The following is a 24,579-nucleotide window of genomic DNA, read 5'->3' on the forward strand; positions in this document are numbered from 1 at the left end:
CAAAGCAATTCCAACCAAGTCCAAGATGTTTACACGTATTACATATTTACATATGCTGATGTGAACCTAGAAATAACTAGCTTCTACCTATTTCTCAACCTAAGGCATGTAAGCATGATGATATTTTTTGTGAAGTAAGATCTCCCTCCATCTCCCTTCTCGGGCTAGCTTTAATAGGAACACATGTGGAGCAAGAATCATGCAATTATGTTTTCACCCAATTCAATATTGTCATAGGGAGCACATAGGCAATATCGTATTATTGTGAGCATCCCTTTCCACATTGATGCATCTCTCCGAAAACACTGCATTTTAATTATTTAGATTGTTGAAGTACAGTTAGGTTAGTGAATGCATTAATTAGCTAGTTACCACAAGCATCTTTTCATTTAGATCAAGGCGCCGGCGTAGTTGATGCCTCTCCACTTCTCCATCTCTGTCGATAGGGCATTTAGGTAGATACAGTACAATGAATGGCGATAAGTAGGAGCTTTGCACTTGAATTACTGTACCAAGTAATAATTACTGTACCAATCCTTTGGCACCAGCAGTTCAGAAGGATCGGCGAGGTCGGCGAAGTTCTCGTCGTGGTCCTTGGCGGACCACACCGTCGCCTGCCGCAGGGCGAGCGTGATCTGCTGGCGGATGATGAAGTGCTACCCGGGGAATTCCTCCGGGTCCTCGCCGCCACGGAGGGCCGCCTGCACGGAGCTATTGACACCGACGACCGTTCGGCACATGTTGTTTTTAATGTGACACGTCGCTTCGAGTTGCTGGGCCCCAGCCGCGAAAACCGTCGTGCCGGGAGGTATCAGCGCGCCCGATTCTCGCTCTTCGCAAAAGGGCCGGCGCTTCTACTGAGCTCGAAAACGCGCCGATGGCTTTTAAGACGTGTCTGTGCGAGCCATTTTAAACACCAACCCCAAAAAACTATCGAACCGCTACCAGACACCCGGTGGAGACGCTCTAAGTTGCTCCAGGCCTCATCGCACCTAGCCATCCAAGAGCAACATGGATAATAATATATAATATAGAGTATGTACTCCAAACTGTGCATCAAACTAGCTAGTGGACAGGCCAGTAGCTAATCAAACAAGCTGGCTAGTGTGCATCCGCATGTCCGTATTGTCCGGCGGACTCCGTGAACAGCTCAGCGCGATTACGCAGACGTGACGGATGGCGCGGACGTGTCCGTCTGCACCCTGAATTGTAGGTTGCATACTTGCACTGGACATAGCTTTGCAAGTTTGACCAATCGTTTTAAGCAAACAACATGTCTTCTTTCAAGTTCAGAGCCAAATATCTGATTTTGCTGTTGCCATAGTGGCAAGCAGGCACTTCATTCACACAAAAAATGTCTTAAGATGCATCCTGGAACCATGAATCTGATGATAGAGTAACCTCTACGGCATTGTATTTAGCAGTGAATTATGAGTCTGCTCTCTGATCCGGCCCAGGTGAGCATCACGGAGACGAAGGTTCTGTCAGCGCCAGAAGCCTTGGCACCGGATCCACCCTCCCTAGATGCCTCACGGCTCAGGATGCATCAGGCTTTCTCGGGGAGTTTCTTGCCACCCTTCTTGGCCATCGTGAACTGCTGAAAGATTGGCGATTAAAGGGAACTCGGAGTCATCATCACAGGTGGGTTGGATTTGCCATTAATTGATTTCTCCTGCAAATTCTTCATCAGTACTACAACAAGAATAAATAAAATCCTCTTCCAGTAGACATGCTAACCCACCGCTTAGCTAGCATAACGGAGGACACAATGGCCTAATCAATCACTGGGCAGATAGCCAGATCGTATAGCAAGCCAACATACATAGGTTCAAAGCGTGCATTAGCTGCTCCACATATAATACTATGAACCACCAAAATTTAATTTCAAGTGCAGTATCAGGATCGGACATATAAACATCGATCCACAAAACCTGCTAGTATACTACCATGGCATGTTTCATGTTTGAGATCGAAACATAAAGAGCAACCTAGACTATTCAGAGATAACAAGACTAGCAGTAGTCATCAGCAAACTTGTACAATGTTCCATAATTGGCTACGTTTCTTGCACTGCTAGTCAAAATTTCTATTCCCTGCGGTGACTACAATCCAACAAAATGGACAAAACTGGTTCAAGGAAGCAGTCACCCAGAGCAGCATTTAAACCATATATTTCCAGATAATCTTGAACCTTTACATGAGGCCTGCTCTATGTAGTGCCTTATACTACCCCAGAATACATTTGTCAATATTATCTCACGTCTTACTTGGTTCTATTTCCCATTGGGGCCAGGAAGAAGTTATATTACTGACTGCACTACACTTGCCTAGATTTTGACAGTTGGGTTTCAAAGTTTGAACCATATGCTACAGCACTACCTGACGTTTCACTTTGTGACCAAGACAGTAACCTGAACAGTTGCACTCCCAACTTCCGAATATGATAACTTATTCATTTCATTCACTGCTATTCAATTCAAAATATCTGGAGACCCCATGAGAATGCCCATACAAACTATAGAAACGAGCTAACTGCAGTCCCCTCCACTTTTTCTCATCCGGGCTTGGGACCGGCAAAGGCAGTGTTAAACTACAAAACTACAAAACACAGAATAGCAAAATACTACAACCAAACACTCAGCAAAGCATAGCCACAAGATCAATCAAAGCCAATACACAACAGAACTTTGCAGACAAGATCATAACACACAAAGTAAACAAATCAGACAGTAAGTTGGTTACATGGATTCTAATATTTGGTTTCAAAAATAAAGAATATACTGAGTTAAGAGGGTATGCCATCTTCATCTCTAGGGCATAGAGAAGCCACAGTTAATTAATATTAGCCATCAAAAATTTATGTTTTAATATCCAACAAAGTCGACCAAGTATGAAACAGAATGACATAGAGATTTCTATATTCTGATTGAAGATGTAGAGACAGTATGGAATCAGCAGCAATCAGCAGATAAGCCAAGTTGTGTTGCTAAATTAATCATTTATTATCACCAGCAAACCGACAGGCGCAGTCCAGATCTCACCGAATCAGCACTAACAAGAACATCACTTCTGAAAATACAAATCAGTAACCAACAAACCGGAAATCATATTCAGCAAAGAAGCCAAAATCAGGAAGAGGAAGTAGAGTGTTCTCGGCAAACTACAGTCTGTTTACGCATCCAATTCAGAACCTTCACATCTGCTTGTTTTAGTGTATGTGTAATTCCTAACCCTCTCTGCATAAGAACATTACCCACTTAAGTTAGGAGGGATCTTTGAATTAATTAATAGTATATTTTAATATACAAGTGCAGACAGACAGCAGATTAGGTGGATCTTTGATTGTCGAAATTCAATATCCAGATTGATTAGATGTGACTTGGCCTATTGAACTGAACAGGAAAATAGTTAAGTGGACAAACCAATTGTGATCACGAATAACAATAAAACCAGCAAATTCAGACATGATCTCAAAATAATTCAAGTATATAAAACTGTAAGGATCTTGTACTGCCTTCGGAGCCTCATGTACATGCAATCTTCTATTTCCTATCAGGTCATAAATCTGCGACCTACTGCTAGAGAAACAAAACACATCTGAGTGCATTGATAAAACTTAAACATATTGGCATGAAACCCAAATTCCAGAAACAAACATGTAACAAAGTAATGAAGACTTCTAAGTGACCTCTCCATCCAAACAAAGTTGGAACACAACAGAGTTCAATAATAAGCTTCAAGATCACTAATCAGAAGATCCAGATGTGCACGCGATTAAAGACTGCAAGCTGTACCGAATAGATGGGCCACTGAATGCAAGTTGAAAGTTGAAACTGTAAGCTTCCGCAAACGACCAAATCAAGGAATACTATGCTTCAAGATTTTTTTGGTAAGTCAGAACAGTTGGGAAAGCAAACACAGTTGATGGCTTGAAGCTTCACAAAAGACCCCGGTTAACCAATGATTTGCTAGACCTTCCAACTCTCCTTGCACTAAGAATCTCCAACACTGCAAATCAATGAGAAGCCCAAATATATAACCCGATACTTCAGAAGTCAAATGTATGAACTCTCAATTGGAATAAATGGCATAAAGTGTGAGGCAACTGTTGGGCCTACCGTTCCATCCACAATGCATATCAGATCAACATCTGCAATACCCTGTAATCATTTACCGTACAAATGCGCTTCAGGATGAAATCAAACAGAAGAGCAATCTGTATTAAAGAAGGAACTTCAAAGGAAGAAAATATTCGAACAAAACATTGCAGACTTCTTCCAGTTCTGTGATCTACAGTCCAGTCAAGCTTCATGACACCTTCAAATCCTCAACTATGCAGGTCTGACCCACAATTCCGATTAGGGTTGACCCAAAACCAAACAAATTAACATCATAAAATTATGACATGATCTAAAGAATGAGCATTAACTTATAACCAAACCTCTAGCCTTCAATCCAATCTCCACCATCAGTCTTATAGCTAGATCATGTCAAATCTATCAAATCTATCAGTGCAAACCAATCCAGGGTTCCAAAACACACATTCAATTACAATGATTGCCATCGGAGAGTGAAATAAAGCAAATTTTGCAGAGAGCAATTCAAATCTATAAAATCACTGAAGCTGATGGGGTGAGCCTAACCAATAAAACAAACAGACCATCTAATACACTGAGCTGACTCCAGATGCATGGGGGTTTAACCACAACATGTCCCAACAATCCAAAACATATACTGCAAATGACACGTTCAGCAGCAAAAGCACAGGGATGAAGCGTACAGATAAGAAACTCAACCACAGTGAGATATATTGCAAACCGAACAATATTGCAGATTCTGAGTGACCATCAGCACATTCTGCAAACTCAGAGGAGGAGGAAGCGAAACCCCCAATCAAAGCAAGAAGCAACTGAGACAAAACATGTGTTTGATCAAAACAAGAGTTCAACAGATGTAAATAGAGAGCACTGAGTTTCTCTTGTAAGATGCGCCATCTAACTGAAGCTCCAAAGCATCCACAGAATCACTGTACCTCTGCAAATCAATCTGAATGTCCAATATTGACTCTCCGTGAGATACTTGGATAATTTATACGTTTAACAAGTTGTTGTGAATTGATAAGGTAGTAGGTTCAGAAGATCTCCAAACAGATGTAACACAACAATAGATTTGATTTAAGACATTACTGTAGATTTGTTGTTCATGCATTGATTGAGGGGATAGGATTAGCTTGCTCGACTGAGAGATAGACAACAGCCCTTGGATCCAGAATGATATCCTCCGTTTCCATATCTGCAAGAGCACATAATTACGGATGAAGGGAGAAAGCCATAACTAGGAAGTTAATTATCAAAGGAAGTCGCTAAAGATTATTCAAGTCACAAAAAGGAACCACCGATAACATGATGAAGCAAAATAGGGCACCTTCGCTAAGTTGTGCAAGTCCAATATCTGGAGAACCAACAATCCATTTCAGAATTGGAATTGGTGTACACTGAATTGAGAAAGAAATTAAATTCAGAAGGACCGATTATCCCAACACAATATGTATGTAACTTCTCTAGTTCCACCCCATGATCGGCAATCCAATCCAGCAGCTCACAAGTTCCAACCATATCAAATAAGCTCCGAGTCATAACGAATAAAGATAACCACAAACAGAAATCAAACCTCAACCGTTCCATTCATCTCATCAGAACCATCACCTTTGCCGTAGAGAGCATTGGAAACTGACCTTCCCAAGTCCCCTTTGCCGTAGGGAGCTCAAGTTCTGGACCAGATCCAGTCCTGCAGCCAACTTGCTGATGCGGACACAAAATGGAACCTAACAGACCATCCATGAACGTTTCAAACTGATGTACCTGGTTTCTCTCGGTCTAAGCTGAGCGAGGCTTACCCCTACCCCTCGGATATTTGGATAATCAACCCCACTCCATTAATTTTATCACCATGAAATTTATGATGAATTGAGAAGACAAGTTGAGTAATTTTAAAAAAAATCCTCAAACAGGTTGTACTCAGCATAGGGTCAGACTTGAATTCGGCAACTAGAACCTGCAAAGACAAGAGGCCGTCCTATGAATTTCTAGTTAAGGGCGCTAGAGCTTAAGAAAATAAAAAGAAGTATGCATCAAACGCTGAGGGTGATTAGTGAATCAGGCATAGGCAGGGATCAGGCAGACGGACGATGACCGCTGTTTTAAACTGCAAATTATCTTCCGTGGCAATATCTGCAAGAGCTTAGTGTTACTGACGAAGGGACAAAGCTGATGTATCATCGAAGAATTAATTTAAGTTTGGAAAGAAAGATCCAATAAGGAACCGCCGCATCATGCTGAACCAAAATAGACCTCCCGGGCTCCCACTAAGATGTATTACTCCAAATTTCTGAAGACCAGCAAAAATCCAAATCAGAATAGCAAGGAACAAAATTAAACTACAGAGGAAGAAGTTGAGTTTGGGGGCTGATTATCCATAGGCAGAACGGAAGTTCCCGAATCCTACTATCACCGGTCCAATCCGTATATTTTAATAGCTGGAGAGCCAGAGAAGTCCCAAGTCAGAATTGGCAGATTATTCAAACTACAGGAAGGAAGGTGAGTTCGAGAGGGCCTGATTATCCAAACGCAGAACAGAAGCTTCGCAAATCCTACAATCACCAGTCTGATCCGTAAAAAAATCAATCTCTGGAGAATCATCAACAGTCCCCAAGTAAGAATTGACGGATATTAGTGCAAACCAAGAAAACTAAATCGAGGAGGGAAGGGGATAATATCCAAACACGAATCCCAATCATGGCTCCGATCCTACGATGAGCAATACTATCCAGCTTCAATCCTCGGGAAATCTGACCATACCAAAATAGTTGAACAATAACCAATCACCGTGAACATATAACAGAGCAAACCTCCACATCCCGATTCATCTCTCCAGGACGATCACGGATCACCCTCCTGCTGGGTCATCTAAGGAACAAGCAGAGGAACACATCCCACAAACCGAGGTCAGCTGACACAATAAAGAAACCGACCAAGGGCGTCGAATCCACACCTCGGTTAACTGACGGAATTCGTGGGGGAGCCGATTGGATGGGAATCTGAAATCCATAGGGGCAGGGGGTGACGGAACCAACAAATCGATATCGCCGGGCACGAGAAACTGACCTGCCTCGGCCTCCGTTGCGGGACTCGCTAGGCGGGGAGGTCCAATTCAGAAACTATTACACAGCCCTGCAACCGACCAACACCGGCGATCCGAATCGAAACTAGAGATGCGTAGGAATCAGACTCAGGAGGACAGAGTTCGCAAACCAGACAGGTCCATCGATCGAAACACCGATCGAGTCCGTATCCCTCGCCTTCCAATATCCATCGCCGAGAGTCGCGACGACGGACGGGCCGAGGAATCTGCGATGCAGGGGCGACGAGGAGCAAACATCAATTCGACGCTAGGCGACTCGATCGAAAGGAACCGGAGAAGAGACGAGGAACAGCTCCGCAATCGCTAGGGAGGCGAGAGCGAGAGCGAGGCGAAGGCCACCGAGACGGACCGGAGCCAGAGCGCGGGGTGGAGGAGAGGGGCGCACCTTGGTGGAGTTTTATAGCCGGAGCAGAGGCGGCGCCAGCGGAATCCTCACCGGACACGGCTGCGCTGGCGTCGCCGCTGGATTAGGCAAGGCATTGTTTTTTTCTGAGGGAATTAGGCAAGGCATTGTTGCGCGTGATGGGGACGGATCGGCACCGGGTGAGCGGCGGAAATGAAAAGCAGTTGAATTGGTGATCTGTGCCGGTGTGGTCGGGCGGCGGCAACGCAACTTGACGCGGACGCATTTGCCGCGTCGGTGGAAACTTCTGGGCTGCTCGCGAGACGCGCGATGGCCATAGGATACTCTGTGCGGCTGCTGTTGATTGCTGTCCTTGTCCGTGAGCCACAGCCAACTCGTGGATGAGAACGTGGAAAAGGCAGTGCGGAGGATCATGGTGCACAACGAGATCTGCGGAATCACAAGAATCAGCTAACGTGTTTACGGTCTTGCTAACACGGCCATTCCGCCCCTTCCCCTCTCTCACCTCTCTACAGTATCTGAGCTGCCTCACCGTTGTTCTTGGCCGGACCAAGGCTCTCTTCGGCGGCTGGCTGAGGTTCCGTGCCTGTGTCTGTAGGGGACAGGGATTCGGTGACATTAAAACAGCATGGCACGCTGTGCCATGACCTTCCATCCACCCTACACTCTTCATCTAACGGCCGCAATTAAGCGATCCGAAAATTTTGTTAAATTTGTCTTTTTTGCTGCGCTCAAAATACAAAGTATATTTGATTGAAATTTTCTGTACTTACAACATGATTCGTTGGCAACATGTACATTTTTTGTTTTGAATTTTTTGATGAATTTTTTAATTTTTTTTGAAAATCATCAAAAAATTCAAAACAAAAAATGTACGTATTGCCAATGAATCATGTTGTAAGTATGGAAAGTTTGAATCAAAAATAATTTATATTTTGGACGCAGCAAAAAAGACAAATTTAGCAAAATTTTCTGATCGCTTGATTACAGCCGTTAGATGAAAAGTGTAGGGTGGATGGAGATCATGGCACAGCGTGCCATTCTGTTTTAATGTCACCGAATCCCAATCCGTCTGTAGGATGTATAGGAGTAGTGTTGGGCTTTATGCCCACGTCTGGAGTAGGACTCAGATCTTCTTTGGCCAGATCTGGGGCTTCCTGCGGTGGTTCTTCCCCGGCGAGCTTCGATGGAAGAAGACGTCGGTCGCCGCTGTAGATATCTCCGTCAATAAGGCCATTCGTCGCAGTCTTGTATGCTCTGCGATGCCTTGCCGTATCTCCTCCTTCTGACCTGCCGTGGAGGCGAGGAGAAGGGGAGCGATGGCAGGGGTCTCGGTAGATCTGCCGGGCGGTGGGGGTCCTCGGCTGGTCTGTTGCCTCGGCGCGGCACAGATCAGTCACCGGCTGAGCTCCTCGGCGAGCTTCCATGGTGGAAGAAGCTACAGGTCTCTCCGACGGTGAGCCTCTATCCCAATAAGCGTGCCCGTCTTCTTCCTGGTGGCCTTGCTTCTCCTCTCCTCTTGGCCAGCCTTGGTGGCGAGGGAGGTGGTGTGGGTGCTTGCAAAGTTACCAGCTGCAGGAGATGGTGGTCTGGTGGACATCCTCTTCCTCGAGCGGATCACATGGTGACCGGTGTCGTCGCCATGATCTTTGGCCAACAAGGTGGCCCGAATTCAACCTCCAAGATGGAGGCCCTCTGGATCAGTCGCTGGAGCTCGACGCTTCCAAGAGGCCAAGTGGTTCGTCCCCGGCCTCATGGAAGTTGCCAGCGTGTGGATCCTGGCGGCGGTCGAGAGCTTTCGAGCAAACCGCTCTCGGAACTCGGCGGCAACGCCTTGAGCTCGTCGGCGTCTGGCGGCAGAGACACCCTTGTCCTCGATTGCTTTTTATTTTATTCTGCTGGGGTGTTGTATGTAAGAAAGAAGGCCTTTTCTTCAAATATTAGGTTTCCTAGGGCAATAGATGAAAAAAGGGCCTTCTTTCAAAATGTGCCTGCCACCTGCTTCGTAATGCAAGTTCCACCGGGGTCGCTGACCCCATCTGTGTTAAAAAAAAACGTGTTTACGCAATAGATTGGCTCACAAGTGCTATTTCTTGTTATTTCTGATCAAATATCATACAATTGTCGGTGTTGGTTTTTGGTATAGCTTAGCCGCCACAATTGTATTTTAGGTAGTTAACTTACTTTACGAATGCAGGTACCTGCATCCACTTCTATGACCACACCCGGAGGGTATTGGAGGCCATCAAGCATCCATCCACAATTTGACGTCCATAGGCTAACCCCAACCAAAGTACTCCACAGTGAGTTCTTACTATACTCGTCCTAACTGTTGGTACCAAGACAAACCAATGAAGGGAAGGTTCTCTATGTTAGATTAGGACTAGAATGATACCTAGTGTATAAACAACTCAGGTAAGCACACCCACAAATCCCGATGCTTCCAACTCCTACGAATGTATTCGATCCGGTCTCAACAACACTACCAGAGCAATTAGAACCAAGTCCAAGACGATTGTACATTATGTATGGTGATGTGACCCTAGCAACAACTACCTTCTACACATTTCTCAACCTTAGGTATGTAAGCATGGTGGTATTTTTTGTGAAGTAGGATCTCGCTCCATCTCCCTTCTCGCGTTTAAATAGGAGCAAATGTGGGGCAAGGACCATGCAATTATGCTTTCACCCTACTATCAGAGGAAGCACATGGGAAATATCGTATAGTTGTGAGCATCCCTTTCCTCATTGATCTAGCTCCCTCATAGATATATCGATACATTATATTTCAATTATCTATATTGTTGAGCTATAGTTAGGCTAGTGACTGCATTAGTTAGCTTGTAAACTTATTTTACTTTAAAATATTAATGTTATGCTAACACAGCTAGTTACCGTAAGCATTTGTTTATCTAATGACATGCCACGCCATCAAGATGTCTAGTTAGCACTACACATGGTTGCCATGTTATTACCCCCGTTCTAAAATATAAGCCTTTTTTTAGAAAGCTTGTTTCGCTTTTAAATTGCTAATTTATCTTTCTTAAAAAAATTATTTATTGGAATGGATGTACTAATATAAAAATTACTTCCACTATAGCTAGTCTTGAACTCTTGATTTTATTCTAAAACAAACCTAGCTTTATGGTCATCAGAATGATCTCGATTTTTGTTTGGTACACATATCCTGACCTGAATTGACTATTGGTTTCGATAAAAATAAAAGTTCATTTTGATGTGCACACCAATTTTCTCTCAATTGTGACACATCTACTTATTTAGAAAAGTTTGTTGATTTTTTTAGTTGGTCGATAAGTTGCATGTGTTACATGTTGTTTGTTGGTGGTTTTGTTGTAATGGTTTTTGTCGAGATTTCCGTTAATTAACCAGGCATATCTCTTATTTTTAATTAATAGATTAGGGAAAGTGTTTGCCTCCATTTCAAAAAGAGAGATCTATATGAGGACAGACTTCGCAAACTAGACAGCCCGGTCGATCGAGAGACATCGGTCTAATCCGCCTAGGAATATATCCATCGCCGAGAGTCGCGACGACGGGCGGGCCGAGGAATCTGCGAGGCGGAGGCGAGGAGGAGCAAACATCAATTCGACGCTAGTACGCTACGCATATCGATCGAAAGGAATCGGAGGAGTGGGAGAAGAAACGAGGAGCAGCTCCGCAATCACGAGGAGGCGAGAGCGAAGGCGCGGGCCACCGAGACGGAGCGGACCTAGAGCAGGGGAGGAGAGGGGAGCACCGCGAACCTGGGGGACTTTTATAGCCGGAGCAAAGGTGGTGGGCGAGCTGGTGTGATGCCCCGAAACCAGTACCCTGAGGATTCCAGCAATCCCGCCGAAATCCGCACGATGTCGATTCAGAGATACCCTCTGACACGACGTGTGCGACGAATCACACATGTGATGCCAGAGGAATTAACACGAGCGGTAACATTACAACAGGATTCAATAGAGCCCACAAGAAGCAGATATATGACAACAACGACAACTCCAACGAGCCAAGATACAAATATACAAGATCCGAATAAAACAGAAATATCGAAGGCGTCCGAGTACGGACAAGATACAAATTGGACTAAGACTCCTGAAGATAACCAGTGGCGTCCATAACCCTGCCCAGGACAAGCCGGAAGGGTAACCTTGCTAATGTCGATCTTCTCGTACCTGTCGAAGTCGGGCCATCGGTTGCGAACAAAAGGGAGAGGAGACAAAAGAAAAAGGTGAGGGCAAGTACCATGGCACGCACTTGCGAGACAAGACCAGCTGTGCTCACTGGTGGGTAGTATAAACAACGACCGGCTATATGGTGGAGTTTAGCGGCAGCAAAGCAACTAACGAATAGAGACACACTACAACACTCGTCTAATCAGAGGAGATAAGAGAGCGCATAAAGTAACAGTTCTATACTCTGCAGTCATAACCCATCCGATGTGTTCCCCCTTCACGAAGAAGAAGTACTAACAAGGGCACTCAAACGGTTAACAAGTTTTTATTGGGTATCAGTTATAGTGATGCTAATTTGCTACGCAAGTTATCAACAAATTATTAGCAGCAATCATAAATGTGTAAGTTGTTCTATGATCAAGCTAAACAGCTCCAAATCGTCCATAACCGTGAACATGGCTTATCGATAAGATGTACACCCTGCAGGGGTTGCCCAAATGTAACCATACGCATGCCCGACCCGCTTCTTACAGGCGATGTCTCACAACAAGACCGTTCCCAGTTCAACAAGAAAGTCTAGGGGGCACCCGACTAAGCTACCCGAGATGAAGTTTGGCCGTACTGCGACGCGGACTCAGGGTTTGCGACAGCGGCTAGGCGTATAAACCACACGCTTTCGCTAAACGTCTCGCGGGGTACTTCACAGAATATAAACATCCGAAGGCAACAGAATGTGAACACTCGAAGGCAATAGTAAGTAAAGCATGGCATACATGGCATAGGCAAATAAAACCAAGGATGTGCCCCCCCTTTTCAACAGACTTGAGAAAAAGGTAATGGGTGAGGGGGGGTCCCAGTAATAATCCCCACGTACGGGTAGAGCGCTCAATCTCGGAACAGATAACAAGAACTCGGGTCCTAGGGGACATTAGCAAGTCAAAATTCTGATGCTTTCGCAACGGGGCTCACAGATGCCTCTGCTTACAATTTTAGTTGTTAACAGGTAAGTAAAGCATGAGTATCTCCAACAACTGATATAGCATGTGTTAACCTCCCAACAACCCAACAGATATGTATAGAGATAACAGCAGACCCCTACACATGCGCTACGACTCGCAAAGGCCCAAACAACAAACAACGGCGATAGGTAGAGGATATTTGACACGGTTCATATGGGTAACAGTGGAATAGGACATGTGACACAACAGAATCGCAACATATGGATAACAAGAGAACAACGAGTAGGAAACTGTAATATAGGTGAAGGGGTGAGCTCGCACAACGAATCGAGGGACGGGAGAATAAACGAGGAAGAGTTCCGCAATCGCGAGGAATGAGAGGACGAGGCGCAGGCCACCGAGACGGACCGGAACCCAGAGCGCGGGAGGAGAGGGGCGCACGATGGGGGCCTTTTATAGCCAGAGCAGAGGCGGTGGGCGAGCTGGCGCCAGCGAAATCCTTAAGGGACACGGCTGCGACGTCGTCGCGCTGGCGTCACCGCTGGATTAGGCAAGGCATTGTTGCGCGAGATGGGGACGGCACCGGGAACGGGAACGGGTGGGCGGCGGAAATCAAACCAAACACAGTCGGATCCCGAACCGGTTCGGTGCCGGTGGCCGTGGGACATCGGCAACGCGACGTGACGCGGACGCATTTGCGCGTCCGTGGGATGGGCCGGGTCCTGGAAACTTCTCGCCTGCTCGGGAGGCGCGATGGGGAGGCCATATCATACTCTGTGCGGCTGCTGTTGATTGCTGACCTTGTCCTTGTCCATGAGCCACGACCAACTCGTGGATGAGACGCCGAAAAGGCGGTGCGGAGGATCATCATTTCTGGTGTACAACAAGGTCTGCGGAATCAACTAACGTGTTCACGTAATAGATTGCTACTCACAAGCTATTTCTTGTTATTTCTGATTGGACATCATACAATTATTCGTGTTGATTTTTCAGATAGGTCATGCATACACTTACTTTTACGAACGCACGCATGTACATCCTACCCTATGAGTACATTTAAATGCTATTTGAGCCATGATAACACATCCATCTTTTATCATCCATCTACAATATGACGCCGAGTGAGTAACCCCGACATGAAAAAAAGTACTCCTCAGCCAAATGGTACTACGCTTATCCCAGGTGGTGCTACCTTTATCACCCGATGAAGGAAGATTTATGTATGTTTGATTAGGACGAGAATGATACTCTGTGCATAGACAACTTAGGTAAGCACACTCCCAAATCCCGATGCTTCTAACTCCTACGAATGTATTCGATCCGGTCTCAACAACACCACCGGAGCAATTCGAACCAAGTCCAAGACGATTATACATTACGTATGGTGAGGTGATCCTAGCAACAACTAACTTCTACCCATTTCTCGACCTTAGGTATGTAAGCATGGTGTATTTTTTTGTGAAGTAAGATCTCGCTCCATCTCCCTTCTCGCGGTTAAATAGGAGCAAATGTGGGGCATGAACCATGCAATTATGCCTTCACCCAATTCACTACTATCGGAGGGAGCACATGGGCAATATGGTATTATTGTGAGCATCTCTCTACTCATTGATGTAGCTCCCACATAGATGTAGCGATACATTATATTTCAATTATCTATATTGTTGAGCTATAGTTAGGCTAGTGACTGCATTAATTAGCTTGTAGACTTATTTTACTTCAAAATTTTGATGTTATGCTAACATAGATTGTTACCGCAAGCATCTTTTTATTTACTGGCATGGCATGCCATCAAGATGTCTAGTTGGCACTACAGATGGTTGCCATGTCATTGCAAATTTTGACAAGCTAGACTCCTTAGCTTGGTAGCCTAATTTCGACGATCCAGAAACTCGCAATAGGGGCTGGACTTTCCTCATCGTGTATGTGATTTCACGTGATAGGTTGGCAAATTCTACCTTTAATTCTTTGCGAAAATCTAGTCGCGGCAGTATTCTTACGCTTCGGACACATCTAATAGATTTTTTTTTTAAACGGAGGCAAGATCTTTACATCATCTCATTATTTAAGAGGAACATTGCACAGTTTATTAGCGAAAAACTGGGTAAAAACCACAACAACTACCTTCGCCAGCCGTCACGAAACGACTATTGTGAGGACAAACCCGACCAACATGACTACCAACACAAACCACGCGCGCACATACACACCACCAAATCACAAGGTCCATTGTTGAAGTTCCCCACTAATGTCATCGTCATCACTCCTCCATGAGCCAGATACTCCAACTTCATCGAACAACGACCACCTGAGAGGTCCTTCCCGTGGTGGGCTCATGAGGCCCACGTTTGTCCATGCCAAACAGTCGACCCTTCGCGCAGAAAACTGGCAGCTCCGATTTGATGACGAGCTCTAGAGAAGAAATGTGCAGAATCTGTGCCGACGAAGATCTTCACGCCTCGACCACCCATCACCGGTCATCGGCACCACTCGCCACCGAGACAGCAACTCCATCTTAATAGCATGGGAAGTCCAAGAGGAAGATGAGTCGAACATGCCAAAAGATGAGCCGACTAACACGATCCTGCAACCGACGAGGGAACACGACGACCCAAATCGAAACTAGACATGTGCATGAATCACTCTAGGAAGACAGAGGTCGCAAACCAGATTAACTTGACCGATCCAGATACGTCGATCGAATCCGATTCTTCTCCTTCGCCTGAGCCGCAGGTTGGTGATGTCTACGGGTGCTTCTATTCTTGTAGACAGTGTTGGGCCTCCAAGAGCAGAGGTTTGTAGAACAGCAGCAAGTTTCCCTTAAGTGGATCACCCAAGGTTTATCGAACTCAGGGAGGAAGAGGTCAAAGATATCCCTCTCATGCAACCCCGCAACCACAAAGCAAGAAGTCTCTTGTGTCCCCAACACACCTAATAGGTGCACTAGTTCGGCGAAGAGATAGTGAAATACAGGTGGTATGAATGAATATGAGCAGTAGTAACGGCACCGGAAAATAGCTTGCCGGCGTGTAGTTGATGGTGGTAATATGGTAGCGATAGTAACGCAAGAAAAACAAGTAAACAAGCAGCGATAGCGATATTTAGGAACAAGGCCTAGGGAATAGACTTTCACTAGTGGACACTCTCAACTTTGATCACATAACAGAATAGATAAATGCATACTCTACACTCTTTTGTTGGATGATGAACACATTGCGTAGGATTACACGAACCCTCAATGCCGGAGTTAACAAGCTCCACAATTCAATGTTCATATTTAAATAACCTTAGAGTGCATGAAAGATCAACACGACTAAACCAAGTACTAACACAAAGCATGCACACTCGTCACCTTCACACTATGTAGGAGGAATAGATCACATCAATACCATCATAGCAATAGTTAACTTCATAATCTACAAGAGACCACAATCATAGCCTACGCCAAGTACTAACACGGATGCACACACTGTCACCATTACACCGTGCAGGAGGAATAAAACTACTTTAATAACATCACTAGAGTAGCACATAGATAAATTGTGATATAAAACACATTGCAATCATAAAGAGATATAAATAAGCACTTCATTACGCCATTCATAATAGTGAATAAGTATTATGTGAAATATAGCCTAAGAGACCCACACGGTGCACACACTGTCACCTTTACACACGTGGGACAAGGAGTCTCCGGAGATCACATAAGTAAAATTCACTTGACTAGCATAACGACATCTAGATTACAAGCATCATCATATGAATCTCAATCATGTAAGGCAGCTCATGAGATTATTGTATTGAAGCACATAGGAGAGAGATGAACCACATAGCTACCGGTACAGCCCCGAGCCTCGATGGAGAACTACTCCCTCCTCATGGGAGACAAGCAGCGTTGATGGAGATGGCGGTGGTGTTGATGGAGGAGCCTTCCGGGGCACTTCCCCGTCCCGGCGGCGTGCCGGAACGGAGACTCCTGTCCCCCAGATCTTGGCTTCGCGATGGCGGCGGCTCTGGAAGGTTTCTCGTACCGTGGCTTTTCCGTATCGAGGTTTTAGGTCGAGGGGCTTCTTATAGGCGAAGAGGCGGCGTCAGAGGGTCGAAGGGGCGCCGACACCATAGGGTGGCGCGGGCCACACCCAGGCCGCGCCGGCCTATGGTCCAGTGGGCTCGTGGCCCCCTCCGGTCCTTCCCGGGTGTTCGGAAGCTTCGTGGAAAAATAGGATGCCGGGTCTTGATTTCGTCCGATTCCGAGAATATTTCCTTACTAGGATTTACGGAACCAAAAACAACGAAAACGAGAACCGGCCCTTCGGCATCTCGTCAATAGGTTAGTTCCGGAAAACGCATAAATATGACATATAATGTGTACAAAACATGTAGATATCATCAATAATGTGGCATGGAACATAAGAAATTATCGATACGTCGGAGACGTATCAGCATCCCCAAGCTTAGTTCCCGCTCGTCCCGAGCAGGTAAACGATAAACAAAGATAATTTCTGGAGTGACATGCCATCATAAACTTGATCATATTGTAAACATATGTAATGAATGCAGCGATCAAAACAATGGTAATGACATGAGTAAACAACTGAATCATAAAGCAATGACTTTTCATGAATAGCACTTTCAAGACAGGCATCAATAAGTCTTGCATAAGAGTTAACTCATAAAGCAATAATTTAAAGTAAAGACATTGAAGCAACACAATGGAAGATTAAGTTTCAGCGGTTGCTTTCAACTTGTAACATGTATATCTCATGGATAATTGTCAACATAGAGTAATATAACCAGTGCAATATGCAAGTATGTAAGAATCAATGCACAGTTCACACAAGTGTTTGCTTCTTGAGGTGGAGAGAAATAGGTGAACTGACTCAACATAAAAGTAAAAGAAAGGTCCTTCAAAGAGGAAAGCATCGATTGCTATATTTGTGCTAGAGCTTTGATTTTGAAAACATAAATAGAGCATAAAAGTAAAGTTTTGAGAGGTGTTTGTTGTTGTCAACGAATGGTAGCGGGCACTCTAACTACCTTATCAACCAGACTTTCAAGAGCGGCTCCCATAAAGGACGTTATCTCTACCAGCAAGGTAGATCATCCCTCTTCTCTTTTGTTTACACATGTACTTTAGTTTAGTTTTTCTTTATTTATGGATGACACTCCTCCCAACCTTTTGCTTACACAAGCCATGGCTAACCGAATTTTCGGGTGCCTTCCAACATTCACATACCATGAAGGAGTGTCTATTTGCAAAATTAAGTTGCTTACTGATGAATCAGAGCAAAACATGTGAAGAGAATTATTAATGCAAGTTAATTAATCGGAACTGGGAACCCCATTGCCAGCTCTTTTTGCAAAATTATTGGATAAGCGGATGTGCCACTAGTCCATTGTGAAAGTCTGTCAAAAGTAAATGACAAGATCGAAAGATAAAACACCACATACTTCCTCATGAGCTATAAAACATTGACACAAATAAGAGGTGATAAATTTTGAATTGTTTAAAGGTAGCACTCAAGCAATTTACTTTGGAATGGCGGAGAAATACCATGTAGTAGGTAGGTATGGTGGACACAAATGGCATAGTAGTTGGCTCAAGGATTTTGGATGCATGAGAAGTATTCCCTCTCGATACAAGGTTTAGGCTAGCAAGGTTATTTGAAACAAACACAAGGATGAACCGGTGCAACAAAACTCACATAAAAGACATATTGTAAACATTATAAGACTCTACACCGTCTTCCTTGTTGTTCAAAACTCAATACTAGAAATTATCTAGACCTTAGAGAGACCAATTATGCAAACCAAATTTTAGCAAGCTCTAGGTGTTTCTTCATTAATAGGTGCAAAGTATATGATGCAAGAGCTTAAACATGAGCACAACAATTGCCAAGTATCACATTATCCAAGACATTTTATCAATTACTACATGTAGCATTTTCCGTTTTGGTAAGAATATGGACTGACAAAAAGCAGACAATAAATTGATGAAAGTAATGTTCAGACCCAGAAAAATTGTATCGGAATGGCACAAATAGGAACATAAACTATTTTCAAATATTCAACAAGGGTATGTGACATCAAATTCACTTGAGATTAGTATGGTGTGACCAACTGAAACTGTGAGAAACAATTGGTATTTTCCATAAGTAGCCGCAATGTTTTAGGAACATTTAATTCATGAAATCCTGTAAGAGTAGCAGCATGACTGATCTAGCATTACATTTTTCTTGCCAACAGTTTATTATCACATTAAAAACTATAAAGCATGCAGAGGCAGGGGTCTTTCTCCCCATTTCGAAAAAAAAACTATAAAGCATAACTTCAAGCACTGAATGGTACTGATTACATATTCATACTGAAACATGTGTTAGTTTTACTATCGGACTTGTAATAATATGGCTTTGATTCATAACTGCAGTTTACGTCATGGAGGGCATGGAGGACAATGAAGAGCACGATATGGTGGTTAATGAAACTTTTAGTAGCGAGGAAGAAGGTTACAAGTACTACAATGCATATGCTAAGTCCAAGGGGTTTGGTGTTAGAAAAGAAGAGCTGACTAAGAAGCCAGGCACGAACATAGCTTTCCGGCGTCTTTATGTGTGCTCCAAAGAAGGATATCGGGCAAGGAAGCACTTTGAAAAAACTAAACGAAAACGAACACTTCGGCCACTTTCGCGTTGTGGATGCGGTGCTCGGATGGAGATCGAGATGTCTATGGAAAGTGGAGAATGGTTTGTAAAAGATTTCGTGGTTGAACATAACCATCCACTCGCCATTGGTGATCAGACAACTTTCATAAGGTCTCATCGTGGGTTGAATGACGCTCAAAAGGCTGATGCCATTGAGTATGGGATTGGTGGCCTTCGAACGCACGAGATTATGGAAGTAATGGAGAAGCAGCATGGTGGCCCCGAGAAGGTAGGCTTTGTACCTCGGGATCTCTATAATTTTTTTGCCAAGTACAAGAAGGAAAGGATTGAAGGTCGTGATGCTGAATTTATGCTCAATTATATGGCTGCAAGACAAGAGAAAGATCCAGAATTCTTTTACAAGCACAAGACCGATAGTGAAGGGCACCTGGAAAACATATTTTGGGCAGACGCACAGTGTCGGATGGATTACGATGCCTTTGGTGGTGTCGTAGTCTTTGATAGCACATACCGTGTGAACAAATACAATCTTCCGTTTGTCCCCTTCATTGGTGTGAACCACCATCGTAGCACGACTGTGTTTGGATTTGGTATTGTGTCAGATGAGAAAACGAAATCTTATGTGTGGTTGCTTGAAGCATTTTTGGAGTCGGCGCAGCAGAACCATCCTAGGTCAGTAATCACCGATGGTGACCATGCTATGGCAAGGGCAATCTCGAAAGTATTTCCTAATGCAGATCACAGGTTGTGTAGCTGGCACATCGAGCAAAATATGATACGCCATCTCCGCAAAACAAAGCTCAGCGATTTTAGAAAATTTGTTTATTACTACAGGAATGTCGACGAGTTCGAGAGTCGTTGGGCAGATTTTCTGGAGGAGTATGAAATCTCGAAAAAGATGCATGGATTAATAGGATGTACGAGCTACGGAAGAAGTGGTCTAGAGCCTATACCAAAGATAGATATTTTCTTGGGATGCAGAGTAATCAGCGTAGTGAAAGTCTAAACTCTAGGATTCATAAGAATTTGGATAGGCGAATGTCACTTGCTGATTTGTTAGAGCATACAGATCACTGTTTATGGCGTATACGCAAGAATGAGGCCGAATTGGATGCTAGAGCTTCACAGACAGTACCTTTTACAGAATTAGATGCTCGAACCACTTTTGAGAAGTTCTCGCAAACATTTATACTCCAGGTGATGTTCAAGAAGGTGAAGCAAGCAGATAGATCAATTGCCAAAATGGGGGGTAGCAAAGGTGACCAAGCGAGATGCTCGTAGTAGTTTATGCTTGTTGCTCTCAAAGAGAGAATGGATGTCATTTATGATGTGAAGCTTACCATGGCCGGCCCAATGCTCCGGGGAGTTAATTGTCGCTGCTCGAAGATGGAGACAGAGGAGATCCCCTGCACACACATATTCTCTCGTTACGAAGTTCCTTGCTTGATCGGCGTTCCTAGTTGTTGTATTTCGAGAAGATGGACAATGCTAGCCAAGCCGGCATTTGAGTCAGAGAGGAAAGCTAATATGCATGATTGGTCTGAGCGGATGGATCGTTACCACAACCTCCGCAACAGGTCTAATCTCTTTCTATTTAATGCTGCAAGCAGCCCGGAGAAATCACAGAAGGTTCTTGATTTTCTAGAGAGTCTTACGCCGGATGTCGGCGAGGACAACAACGAAAATAAGGCGGCATCATTTGGTCCTTTGCCTCGCATACTTTTCGAGGGCAGACCAAACCTTCACGGGAAAAGTGCTCGGATCCAAAAAAATTATTCCTAAAGGTGGTCCATCGAAGAACAATAAGAGGTGGAAGCCGATGCATGAGACGTGGAAAACAAATAAATGATGCTACTTCGACAAGACACGAGTATTGTTGTCATATTTGTTGATATAGTTCAGACTTACTTTTAATATTTCGTTGGATTTGGTGATATAGTTCAGACTTATTTTTAATATTTCGCTGGATTTGGTGATATAGTTCAGACTTATTTTTAATATTTCGTTGGAACAAATGTCCAGGTTTTGATAAGTGTCCAGGTTTTGATTAATTAGCTTACGGTTTTTTGAACTTGTGTGGACGACCTGAATCTCATGGTGGTCTTTCTATTCCAATGAAGTTATATTGTGGCATGCGTCATGTTATTTACAGTAATAAGTAAGCCTTGTAGCACGTGTTTGGGTATGGCAAAAGAAACATAAATAAGTACAACATATTTCCATTGAGCCTGCAAAGAATGCTTTGAGAAAAAAAAGTATGAAGCGATTAATTAAAAAGTAAAATTATTCATCGTGGCCGAGAGAGGTGTACATGGGACCGGATGGCCGAGAGAGGTGTACGTGGAACCGGATGTCCGAGAGGGGTGTACGTGGGACCGGATGTCCGAGAGAGGTGTACATGGGACCGGATGGCCGAGAGAGGTGTACGTGGAACCGGATGTCCGAGAGGGGTGTACGTGGGACCGGATGTCCGAGAGAGGTGTACGTGGGTCCGGATGGCCGAGAGGGGTGTACGTGGAACCGGATGGCCGAGAGAGGTGAACGTGGGACCAGATGTCCGAGAGAGGTGTACGTGGGTCCGGATGGCCGAGAGGGGTGTACGTGGAACCGGATGGCCGAGAGAGGTGAACGTGGGACCGGATGTCCGAGAGAGGTGTACGTGGGACCGGATGGCCGAGAGAGGTGTACATGGGACCGGATGTCCGAGAGAGGTGTTCGTGGGACCGAATGCCCGAGAGAAGTGTACATGGGACCGGATGTCCGAGAGAGGTGTACATGGGACCGAATGCCCGAGAGAGGTGTACGTGGAACCGGATGTCCGAGAGGGGTGTACGTGGGACCGGATGTCCGAGAGAGGTGTACATGGGACCGGATGGCCGAGAGAGGTGTACGTGGAACCGGATGTCCGAGAGGGGTGTACGTGGGACCGGATGTCCGAGAGAGGTGTACGTGGGATTGGATGTCCGAGAGAGGTGTACGTGGGATTGGATGGTCGAGAGAGGTATACGTGGGACCGGATGGCGGAGAGAGGTGTACATGGGACCGGATGGCCGAGAGAGGTGTACGTGGCACCGAATGGCGGAGAGGGGTGTACATGGGACCGAATGCCCGAGAGAGGTGTACGTGGGTCCGGATGGCCGAGAGGGGTGTACGTGGAACCGGATGGCCGAGAGAGGTGAACGTGGGACCGGATGTCCGAGAGAGGTGTACGTGGGACCGGATGGCCGAGAGAGGTGTACATGGGACCGGATGTCCGAGAGAGGTGTTCGTGGGACCGAATGCCCGAGAGAGGTGTACATGGGACCGGATGTCCGAGAGAGGTGTACATGGGACCGAATGCCCGAGAGAGGTGTTCGTGGGACCGGATGGCCGAGAGAGGTGTACGTGGGATTGGATGGTCGACAGAGGTATACGTGGGACCGGATGGCGGAGAGAGGTGTACATGGGACCGGATGGCCGAGAGAGGTGTACGTGGAACCGAATGGCGGAGAGGGGTGTACATGGGACCGAATGCCCGAGAGAGGTGTACGTGGGTCCGGATGGCCGAGAGGGGTGTACGTGGAACCGGATGGCCGAGAGAGGTGAACGTGGGACCGGATGTCCGAGAGAGGTGTACGTGGGACCGGATGGCCGAGAGAGGTGTACGTGGGATTGGATGGTCGACAGAGGTATACGTGGGACCGGATGGCGGAGAGAGGTGTACATGGGACCGGATGGCCGAGAGAGGTGTACGTGGAACCGAATGGCGGAGAGGGGTGTACATGGGACCGAATGCCCGAGAGAGGTGTACGTGGGTCCGGATGGCCGAGAGGGGTGTACGTGGAACCGGATGGCCGAGAGAGGTGAACGTGGGACCGGATGTCCGAGAGAGGTGTACGTGGGACCGGATGGCCGAGAGAGGTGTACGTGGGACCGGATGTCCGAGAGAGGTGTTCGTGGGACCGAATGCCCGAGAGAGGTGTACGTGGGACCGGATGTCCGAGAGAGGTGTACGATTTTCTAGTCCGTGCCGTCACATTCACAAGATTAATTATTGATAATAAAATATTATGTACCAGCGAAATAGGATTATTTATCCGTAACTAAATAGTAGTAATTTATGGCAAAGCTAACGTATGCTTTGTTTTTTCAAGTACGATATACTCGTCTTCGGTTGTAACAAACTGGTAGGTAGCTATTTACTTGGAAACAAATCCCTTGAAACAAGCCGGCGACGCGGCAACTATATATATTTTCTGCCCCATTCACGTGAGATCTGATAGGACGCCGGCGTCTGCTCCGCCAGTTCTACATTTCTTGTTTTCTTTCTCCAGTCATCACCCAAATCTGCTCCTGCTGCCGGCGTCGACATCAATGGATCCCCCGACTTTTCACCCACCAGCTCCGGTTAGTGCATCCTGAAGAGAGACTAATACAAGTTTTGGACTCCATGCGTAAACAAACAAAAAACTTCAAAAAAGCCCACCCAGAACTACAAAATATGGTAAGTCCATTGAACCGTTGCTATAAACAATTGTGCTAAGCTAATTAATATTATATTTTCATACTTACAGCTCAAAGGAATGGAAGCACATCTGGACGTAACATCTCGACACGACTGCGAAAAGAGTGATAGCTGGCCTGATTATGCCGTTAATAGTTGGCCAGTTCAAGTTGTCAACAATGTGCCACAACAAAAAGACGGGTACATTGCATTATATTATAACCACACCTTTAAGATTTCTAGTTCCTACTTTAAATATTGATTACAATACAATCTACATGATTTTTTTGCAGGATTTCATGTGGACTCTATGCGCTCAAGAACATGGCAAACTGGATAGGACACGAGCTATCACAAAATTTTACACAGGTATGCCGTTCGGAATTATTTCAACCAACGAAATTAAAACTGCAAGAAGTATTGAACTGTCTCCACCTAACTATGCAGGCCGACATTGACAAGTTCAGGAAAGAACTCCCAGCTCTCATAGTAGATTCTCCACTCGAATGAAGAACCACGAAAACAACAAGAAAAATGAAGATTAGAAGAGATACAAGTCCGGTTGCTGTTTGCTGATGCTAAAAGGGGGCTACTGGTGTGGGTTTTCAGAAATTGCTGCTGCTGCGTCAGCATTTAAGAACATTTTGTGCTGGTTTATGTTGTTGGTTGTTCTGCCAACGTTTACTCCTTATTTTTTTAGTCTAGGCCTGGCACTGCTAGTAGGTTTTTT

The 24,579-nt window shown here is 45.1% G+C and overlaps 2 long non-coding RNA genes across 2 annotated transcripts; one reads left to right on the forward strand and one right to left on the reverse strand.

The window, feature by feature from the left end:
• Positions 1–3,465: 3,465 nt before the first annotated feature.
• Positions 3,466–5,837, reverse strand: LOC124707405. The gene is made up of 2 exons (XR_007004847.1): positions 5,187–5,837; positions 3,466–5,046 (listed from the first exon to the last, which is right to left on the reverse strand). It is a non-coding gene; the product is annotated as an uncharacterized LOC124707405 (long non-coding RNA).
• Positions 5,838–24,007: 18,170 nt separating this feature from the next.
• On the forward strand, positions 24,008–24,352 carry LOC124705797. Its single transcript, XR_007004164.1, has 3 exons — positions 24,008–24,050; positions 24,143–24,218; positions 24,297–24,352. It is a non-coding gene; the product is annotated as an uncharacterized LOC124705797 (long non-coding RNA).
• Positions 24,353–24,579: the final 227 nt, after the last annotated feature.

The sequence above is a fragment of the Lolium rigidum genome, chromosome 4 (genome assembly GCF_022539505.1).
Source record: "Lolium rigidum isolate FL_2022 chromosome 4, APGP_CSIRO_Lrig_0.1, whole genome shotgun sequence".
In the NCBI taxonomy this organism is placed as follows: domain Eukaryota; kingdom Viridiplantae; phylum Streptophyta; class Magnoliopsida; order Poales; family Poaceae; genus Lolium; species Lolium rigidum.